This window comes from Chlorocebus sabaeus, chromosome 5 (assembly GCF_047675955.1).
Source record: "Chlorocebus sabaeus isolate Y175 chromosome 5, mChlSab1.0.hap1, whole genome shotgun sequence".
NCBI lineage: Eukaryota > Metazoa > Chordata > Mammalia > Primates > Cercopithecidae > Chlorocebus > Chlorocebus sabaeus.
In genome coordinates, this window is record NC_132908.1 from 81,294,861 (window position 1) to 81,304,562 (window position 9,702).

Sequence of the window (9,702 nt, forward strand, 5' to 3'; positions counted from 1 at the left end):
TGGGGTTTTAAACTAGTGATAAAGGCACAGGTGCTTGCAGGCTGCCATTTTGAGATGGAAATGGCCACATGTGTCATCATGTTAAACTGTCAAGTGTTTCAAGCTGTTCTGCTTGAATTTTGAAGACACCTGGATCTTTTTTTTTTTTTTTAATATTTCAAAATAAGCATGGCAGGCTTCTATTGAGGTTTGAACTTTTGTCATTTCTAAAGAATTAGAGTTGTAACTTCATATTAGTTGTAAGTTTGGAGTTTGGTTATCACCCAAGTTGGAAAGCTGTTTGCTTAAGACATAACTGTATTATAATAATAGAAGGGAGGGAGCAGAAAGCTGATGAACCCTTGTTGCTTATAGCAAACTTCCTGCTGTTTAAAATGCACAGACATTATTTTATCAACTGACTGTACTTAGCATGCAATTGGTATTTTCATTGTTCTGCCATTTTATTGAGGCTATCAAGTGGGACTTCAGACCTTGCTCTGAGCAGAACCACGTGTGTATTTATACCTACGGGATATTCAGCTTTGAGATGGGCACCCAAATGCTGAGGGGAAGTGGGGTCCATCCTCTGAAGTCCAGGGTCCTACTTTGTGAGCTCAGGTGTGTTCACCTGTGGTTCAGTGTACCTCGACCCCTAAGACAAGTGATCGTTCAGTGACTTGCAGCAATGTAGGAAGTGAGGGGACCCCTGCCATACCCCCCCACATCCCCTGTAGAGTCACCGACCTTCATCCCTCACCCTGGTCCTCCATGGTGCAGCAGCATCTCATGGGTCTTGCGGCTCTCAGAGCTCGTGGTTGGAACCCTGTCCATTTGTCCCAAACCTGGAGGGGCAGCTGCAGATAAGGTTTGGAACCCCTGGTGTCTCTATGGATTCTGAGTGCCCGGGAGGGGAGGGGGGAGGGTGGCATCCTGGCCTCCAGGATAAATGCCTGGAATAGAGGGCAGCGCCACAGGCACTTGGAGACCCTGTCCTGCGCATCTGCCAAGCCTGGCAATTTTTAGAGTTTTTTGAAATGTTTTGATACTTTTTGATACAATTTGCTAATAACTGTTTTGTAGAATGCCTGACAGGGGTTTTCCACCTCATCCCCTTCCTCCGGCCCCTTGATTTGTGCTGGACAACAGATGGCCAGTGGTCAGCACCAGGACCTCGCCTCGTGTGGCTTTGTCTTGGATCTTGCCCTTCTCCGTCGCTGATGCGATGCAGCTCTAGAATTTCGTGAAGCTGCCTGCAAAGTTGCACGCAGCCCATGGGTATGACTGTCTCAGGCCCCCAGCTGATCTGCCAAGAGGAAACCTTAACTCCCTTGAGAGGGTCTGCATTTCTTCCAGAGCTCCTACCTCAGTGGTGTGCACAGAGTTGGAGAGACACCTAAGGGCCGGTCCACGTCTCACCTTTGCCATACGGGTCATTTCTTGATCAAATATGTGACTGGGGTCCTGGTTTACTCCCGTCCACCCTTTCTTTTAAAGTATTCTTAACATGAAATCCACAAAAGCAGAAACAATGAACCATTCTTGCACTTTACAGAATCATTGTCCTTAGCTTTAGAGGTTGTTAATTTCTTGTGGTTTTTAACATGAATAGAATGTGTGGTTCTGAAGGTGTGTGGGGGGTCTCAAGAAATTGTCCTTTGGGGCTGGGCGCGGTGGCTCACACCTGTAATCCCAGCACTTTGGGAGGCCGAGGGGGGCGGATCACCTGAGGCCAAGAGTTCGAGACCATCCTGACCAATATGGTGAAACCTCGTCTCTCCTAAAATACAAAAATTAGACAGTCCTGGTCGCCTGTAATCTCAGCTCTTCGGGAGGCTGAGGCAGGAGAATCACTTGAACCCAGGAGGCAGAGGTTGCAGTGAGCCGAGATTGCACCACTGCACTCCAGCCTGGGTGACAGAGTAAGACTCTGTCTCAAAAGAAGAAAAGAAAAGAAATTGTCCTTTGGTTGCCTTAGTTACCAGAGTTGAATGAATGTACACATTTCGGTAGTTGGGGGGAGGGCAGAGCGGATAACCCCTTCCTTGTCTGTTTCCCTTCAGAAAAGACGCTCCACCTTTTCACAGTTACTTAAAGCCATCTTTACAGATTGCTTGTAATGTAAGGAAAGAGTCCTGTCCTTTGGATTGATTGAGGTTAAGTCATCAACCACTAGCCCCCTTTCAAAATCAGCGAGATATTTGATGATTAAGTGATTCATTGGGTATGTTCTGGCTACTGATGTTACTGAAATCTGCAATCGTGTATGTTTTTTAATTTGTTGCTTTTGTATTTGTAATTTTATGACATTCGAAGTTTCTGTGTCTTAACTCTTTTTAATTAATTTTCTGCACGTTGCTTTTTTCTCTGTTTTTAATTCCATACAGAGTATTCAATTCTTGAAACACATTAAAATAATTTGCTTGCTAGGGTATGGTTTATTTTATAATTACATTCCTAGTCTTGTGTGGTTATTGTAATGATCTCTGGTCCTAATTTCTCTGCCCGTATGAAAAAGAACCCCTTGCATGTTGATCCTAAATATAATTTGGAAATTAACCAGGCTTCCTTTTAGTGTTGTGGGGAGGCTGGGACATTTCAATTCTGCTTTCATTGTGTTTCTAATTACTGTATTTTGCCAGGAATTTCATTCAGATCCTTGATTGCAGCGCTAAGTCCCCGTGACCTGAAATGAAACTATTTGGTTAAATGTGTGTCAACTGGGGTAATTTGATTAGAAAAGAAACACAGAAACCAAGGAAAACAGCTTATGACAAAAGGTGTGCTATCTTTATCAGAAAAAATGCAATCACTATACTGTAAGAACCAGCTCTGTTTTCCTTCGGGTGCTTCCCTGTCTTGCTGGGGTTTTGCAAGGCCACCAGCAGACAAGCCCAGGCACGGCTGTGCACCCTTTCCTTGTCCCTTCAGCAGGTCAGCATCGGGAGGGTGCAGGAGGGGTACCTACGCAGCCATAATGCCTGGTAAAGTGGTTAGAATTTGCCTCTGAGCCAGTGAGCCCCAAACAGGACCCACTGCCAGGTGCTGACTTCCTCACCTGGATTCTTTCGCATCCGCTTCAGAAGCATCTCAGGTTAGGTTGATAGTCTCCCGATTTTCCAGGTGAAGAATCCTAAGCTCAGGTTAATTACCTTACACCAACTGAATTGTCTTCCCCAGCACCCCCCCGCCCCAGCCAGTCAGTCGTTGCCTTGGTTTGGGTTCTCTTCAATGCAGAACCTTAGACAAGGACTTGGACACAGGTAGGGTGGAGAGGTGGTCCCCCGGAAGCCAGAATGCCACGAGGAAGGAGAGAAGGCCCACGAGAAGGTGATTTATTGTGAAGTAACAAACCCCAAGCCACAGCTCCCAACAATATCATTGCGGATGACTCTGCGGGTTGAATGGGCTTGGCTCAGAGGCTCTCCACTGAGGCTCCTGCATGGTCACATGGTCATGGACAGGTAGTGGCTCTTGAAGGCGTGAGTGAGAACACACAGCTCCTCCAGCATCTCCCTCTCTTTTTCTTCTCTCTCCCTCTCTCCCTGCCTTCTCACTTCCCCTTCTCTTGCCCGCCCCCCAATCTCTTTCTCTTTTTCTCCTTGTTCACTTTGGTCTTGCTCTCTCTGGTCTCTTCACTTGACCTCACCTAGATTTCTTACATGGCAGCCAAAGGCTCCCAGAGCAAACGTGACAGGTGTAATGAGCAGAGGCCACGTGGCTTCTTCCAGCACCTCCTGGGAAGTCAGGGACTCAGGTTTGCTGCATTTCACCCCTTGAGGCCATCAGAAAGACTCCCCCAGGTTCAGGTTGCTGGCCCTGCGAGGTGGCAGCTGTGTCTCCTCCCTGACCTTGGAACCCTGTCTGCAAACCACGGGAGGAGCTGGGTGCAATGGCTCGCAACTGTTATTCCAGCGCTTGTGGAGACCTAGGTAGGTGGATCACTTGGGCCCAGGAGTTTGAGACCAGCCTGGGCAACACAGGGAGACCTCTGACTCTTTAAAAAAAAAAAAAAATTATTTTTTTGAGACAGTCTTGCTGTGTCACCCAGGCTGGAATACAGTGGCAGGATCTCAGCTCGCTACAACCTCCACCTCCTGGGTTCAAGCGATTCTCCTGTCTCAGCCACCTAAGTAGCTGGGATTACAGGCACGCGCCACCACACCCAGCTAATTTTTGTATTTTCTTAGTAGAGGTGGGTTTTCACCATGTTGGCCAGGCTAGTCTTGAACTCCTGACCTCAGGTGATCTGCCCATATCAGCCTCCCACAGTGTTAAGATTACAGGCATGAGCCACTGGGAGTGCAGTGGCGCGATCTTGGCTCACTGCAAGCTCCACCTCCCAGGTTCAAGTGATTCTCGTGCCTCAGCCTCCCGAGTTGCTGGGATTACGGGTGCCGACACCACACCTGGCTAATTTTTGTATTTTTAGTAGGAACGGGGTTTCACCATGTTGGCCAGGATGGTGTCAAACTCCTGACCTCAAGTGATCTACCCCCCTCAGCCTCCCAAAGTGCTGGGATTACAGGTGTGAACCACAGTGCCCAACCTATGTTGTATACTTTCAGTGTATACAAGTCAGTGGGTTTTAGTACATTCATTTGTGAAATATCTCAAAATACAACTTTTTTTCAAAAGCTCTGCAGGGGAAGGATGTGCAGCAAGTTAGAGGAGCAAAGTGCTGAGAACGTGGTGAGAAATGGGAGCTGGCATATCACAGAAGGCTGTGAGCTCAGGAAGGAGGTGATCTGATTCGTTTTCAAAGGAGAGCTTTGGCAGCTGCTGGGGGTGTGTGTGTGTGTGTGTGTGTCCACGTCTATGAATTTTAACAAATAACCAATTATTCACAGAAATCAAAGCCCATTAATGGATGCATGGATAAACACAATGTGGTCTGTCCATGCAACGGACTATTATCCAGTCCATAATACAGAATTAAATTCTGATCCACGCTACAACATGGATGAACCTTGGAAACGTGATGCTGAGTGAAAGAAGCCAGACACAAAAGGCCGCATGTTGTATTATTCCATTTCTGTGAACTGTCCAGAATTTGTCATAGCAGGCAAATTCAGAGACAAAGTAGATTCGTGGTTGCTTAGGGCTGGCGTGGGGACGAGGATGGATGGGGAGCAACAGCTCAAGGGCACGGTATTTATCTCTGTGATGATGAAAATGTTCTAAAACTAGGTGATGGTTACACACATCTGTGACTGTACAAAAAATTGAATCGTACACTTTGGGTGAAATGTATAGTCTGCGAATGATAATAAAGTTGTTTAAAAAGCAATATTTCCCTCCATTCTCGGAATTCTGTGTATTGGTCTCCTAGATAGCTACAGGGTGAGAGGCGGAATTCAACTTCCCTGCTTAGATTCTAAAACTGGGATTAAAACGGTGAGATGAGACTAGAAGGCAACTTTCATCTCAGGTCTGCGTGAGAGCAGAGCTCAGGGCATCCTCTAGGGGGCGCGCTAGAGCAGCAGTCCTGAAAATGTGGTCCCTAGAACAGCAGCTAAGAAGTACCAGTGGGAACTTAGCAATACAAACTGTCAGGTCCACCCCACACCAGCCGAATCAGCTGCTCCTGGGGTGGGGGCCTGGCAATGTGTGTGTTTACAAGCCCTCCCGGTGATTTTTTTTTCTTTTTCTTTTTCTTTTTGAGATGGAGTCTTGCCCTGTTGCCCAGGCTGGAGTGCCGTGGCATGACTTCTGCTCCCTGCAACCTCCACCTCCCAGGTTCAAGCGATTCTCCTGCTTCAGCATTCCAAATAGCTGGGATTACAGGCGTGCGCCACCGCGCCCAGCCAATTTTTATATTTTTAGTAGAGACAGGGGATTTCACCAAGTTAGCCAGGCTGGTCTTGAACTCCTGACCTCAAGTGATCCACCCACCTTTGCCTCCCAAAGTGCTGGGATTACAGGTGTGAACCACCTTGCTTGGTCGTCTCCTGGTGATTCTGATGGCTGCTCAAGTCTGAGAACCACTGTTCTCCAAAGGTATCTGTCTCCATTCTCTACCCACAGACCTTCCTTAAGCTAAGAGTCCCTGCCCATAGCCAACAGCTGTGCCTGGCTTGCTCTGGCCGAAACCTGAACCATGGGGCTGCTTTCAGATTAAGCACAGCCTGGTCTGAATCTTCTGCCTTGGGAAGCCTGGGAAAGGCCTTGGAGTCAGCCTCTGCAGGGGCACGCACCTGTTGCCTCCCTGAGAAAGTCACCTCCTCTGTGCCCTTCCTGTTGATGGCAGCAGGAAGCCTGGGGTGTGGCCCAACTCTTTAACTAGTCTCTAGCATCTGCTGGCTGTGTGCTCAGAGCATGCTCTGAGCATGGCCTCATGCTCTATTCAGATGGGATCCTTTTACCAGGCATGCTGCAATAGTGTGATTCATCCCCCAGGGGCCCCGGCCCCACTCTTGCAGGCATCCAAAGGTGCTAAAAATATGTAACTCCTAAATGTGGTTCCGTATTTCTGACTGTACCAGTGTTGTGGGCCTTTTTATGCTCTAAGCTGAAATTCAAGAGGCCTGGATTCCAATATAAGGCCCATGATTAATGGGCCTCCAGCAAGGCCTCACTCAGCATCTCCTGTGTTTAGATGGGGCCTAAATCAAGTCTCTGTGATGTGGACCGAGCACGGGGCCGTGAGTCAGGGAGTGTGAGTTGTAGCCTTGGCTCTGTCACATGCACCTGGGCCAGGGCTTCATCTCATTCAATTTCAGTTCCTCACACTATGGGATAAGATGGTTGGAGATTAGTGCTCCTCTGGGTGTGATCTGCAGAGCCCTGGTCTACCAAGCAGCTGCCTAAAGGAGTTTGTGGTAAGGCAACATTTGGGGAGCTCTGGAGATACTTTCCCCCTCTGGGAAACTCACATTAGAGAACACATTCATATTTCTTTTTTGTTTTTTTGTTTTGTTTTGTTTTGTTTTGAGATGGAGTCCTGCTCTGTCACCCAGGCTAGAGTGCACTGCAACCTCTGCCTCCTGGGTTCAAGTGATTCTCCTGCCTCAACCTCCCAAGTAGCTGGGACTGTAGGTGCCTGCCACCATGCCAGGCTTATTTTTGTATTTTTAGTAAAGACGAGATTTCACCATGTTGGCCAGGCTGGTCTCAAACTCCTGACCTCAAGTGATCAGCGCTCCTCGGCCTCCCAAAGTGCTGGGATTACAGGCATGAACCATCGCGCCCGACCAACACATTTGTATTTCACAGCCTCTAAATGTCCCATCAAAGACACCTATTTAACTTTTCTTAAACTAGGATTTCTCAAGCTTGTTTGGCCCTGGCTCCCTGCCCACGTTTTCCTCTGTCAATGAATACAGAGATTGTGTATCTGTGTACATAAAACTCTAGGAAATCAGCCAGGCGTGGTGGCTCACGCCTGTAATCCCAGCACTTTGGGAGGCCAAGGTGGGCAGATTACCTGAGGTCAGGAGTTTGAGAACAACCTGGCCAACGTGGCAAAACCCCGTCTCTACTAAAGGTACAAAAAAATTAGCCAGGCATGGTGGTGCGCACCTATAGTCCCAGCTACTTGGGAGGCTGGGGCAGGACAGTCACTTGAACCAGAGGCAGAGGTTGCAGTGAGCCAAGATCGTGCCACTGCACTCCAGCCTGGGTGACAGAGCAAGACTCTGTCTCAAGAAAAAAGAAAAAAAAAAAAAAACAACTCTGGGAAATCAGAAGCTAAAAGGTTTCTGTGTCCCACCAACACTGACCACCAAAGATTCAGTGATTGTCCCGCCACTGAAAGATGCCATGAACGTATCAAAGAGCATGGCCAGCTGACTTTTTGGTGTCCATTCCCCCTGGAGGACAGTGGCATGATATGCTTGCTATGTTTCAAGGCCTGACTTTTTTTTTTTCTTTTGAGACAGAGTCTTGCTTTGCTGCCCAGGCTGGAGTTCAGTGGTGTGATCTCTGCTCACTGCAACCTACGCCTCCCGGGTTCAAGCGATTCTCCTGCCTCAGTCTCCGGAGTGGCTGGGATTCCAGGCATGTGCCACCACACCCAGCTAAATTTTGTATTTTTAGTAGAGACGGCCAACACTATGTTGGCCAGGCTGGTCTCGAACTTCTGACCTCAGGTGATCTGTCCACCTCAGCTCCCAAAGTGCTGGGATTACAGGCATGAACCACGGCGCCTAGCCCGAAGCCTGGCTTTTGATTTTGCAGATCTAAAATCTCGATTTGGTTCATGCATCTGTAGTGATTAAGTTGCGTGTAACTTGGCTGGGCCATGGCACACGGCTCTGTGTTTGGACATTATCGTAGATGTTTCTGTGAAAGTGTTTTTGGATGCGATTAATATTTAAATAGATGGATTTTGAGATTGCCCTCCAGTATGCGGGTGGGCCTTTTCCAATCGGGTGTAGGCAGTAAGAGAAAAAGGTCTGAGCTTCCTGAGCAAGAGGGAGCAGCAGACAGCCTTCAGACATCAACTGCAGCATCAGCTCTTCCCTGGGTCTCTAGCCTGCCAGCTGACTTAAAGTCAGTCTCTCTATCTCTCCCTCTCGCTGTGTGTGTGTGCGTACGTGTGTGTGTGCATGTGTGTGTGTGTGTATGTGTGTGCGTGTGTGTGCATGTGTGTGTGTGTATGTGTGCGTGCGTGTGCGTATGTGCGTGTGCGTATGTGTGTGTGCGTGTGTGTGTGTGCGTGTGTGTGTGTGCATGTGTGTGTATGTGTGCATGCGTGTGCGTATGTGTGTGTGCGTGTGTGTGCGTATGTGTGTGCGTGTGTGTACGTGTGTGTGCGTACGTGTGTGTGTGCGCATCTGGCCATGATGGTCAATGCCTATAATCCTAGCTACTCCGGAGGCTGAGGTGGAAGGTTCGCTTGAGCCCAGGAGTTGAAGTCTATAGTGAGCTTTGATTGAGTCACTTCACTCCAGCTTGTACAACAGAGCAAGTCTCCATCTCTCAACTATCTATCTATCTGTATATAAACACACACACAATTGATCCTTGAACGATATGGCTGTGAACTGCGTGGTCCACTTTTACATGAATTTTCTTTTGTTTCTGTCACCCCTGAGACAGCAAAACCAACCTCTCCTCTTCATTCTTCTCCTCAGTCTACGCAACATGAAGGCAACCAAGACGAAGACCTTTATGATGATCCATTTCTACTTAATGAATAATAAATATATTTTCTCTTTCTTTTTTTTAAGAGATAGAGTCAGGCTGGAGTGCAGTGGTGTAATCACAGCTCACTGTAGCTGCAAACTCCTAGGCTTAAGTAATCCTCCTACCTCAGCCTCCCAAGTACCTGGGACTACAGGCACACATCATCACACCTGGCTAATTAAAAAAAAAAAATTTGTAGAGATGGGGTCTCACTATTGTTACCCAGACTGGTCTCAGACTCCTGGACTCAAGCGATCCTCCCACCCTGGCCTTCCAAAGCATTGGGATTACAGGCATGAGCCACCATCATGCGTTATGATTTTTTAATAACATTTCTTTCCTTTGGGTCACATTATTGTAAGAATACAGTATATAATACATGTTACATACAAAACATGTGTTAATCGACTGTTGATGTTATTGGTAAGACTTCCACTCAACAGTAGGCTATCAGTAGTTAAGTTTTGGGGGAGCCAAAAGTTATACTAAAAATTTTTGACGGTGTGGGGGGTCAACGCCCAACCCCTGCATCGTTCAAGAGTTAACTGTCCACATGCACACCCATGCACACACAAACACGCATGCACACACACA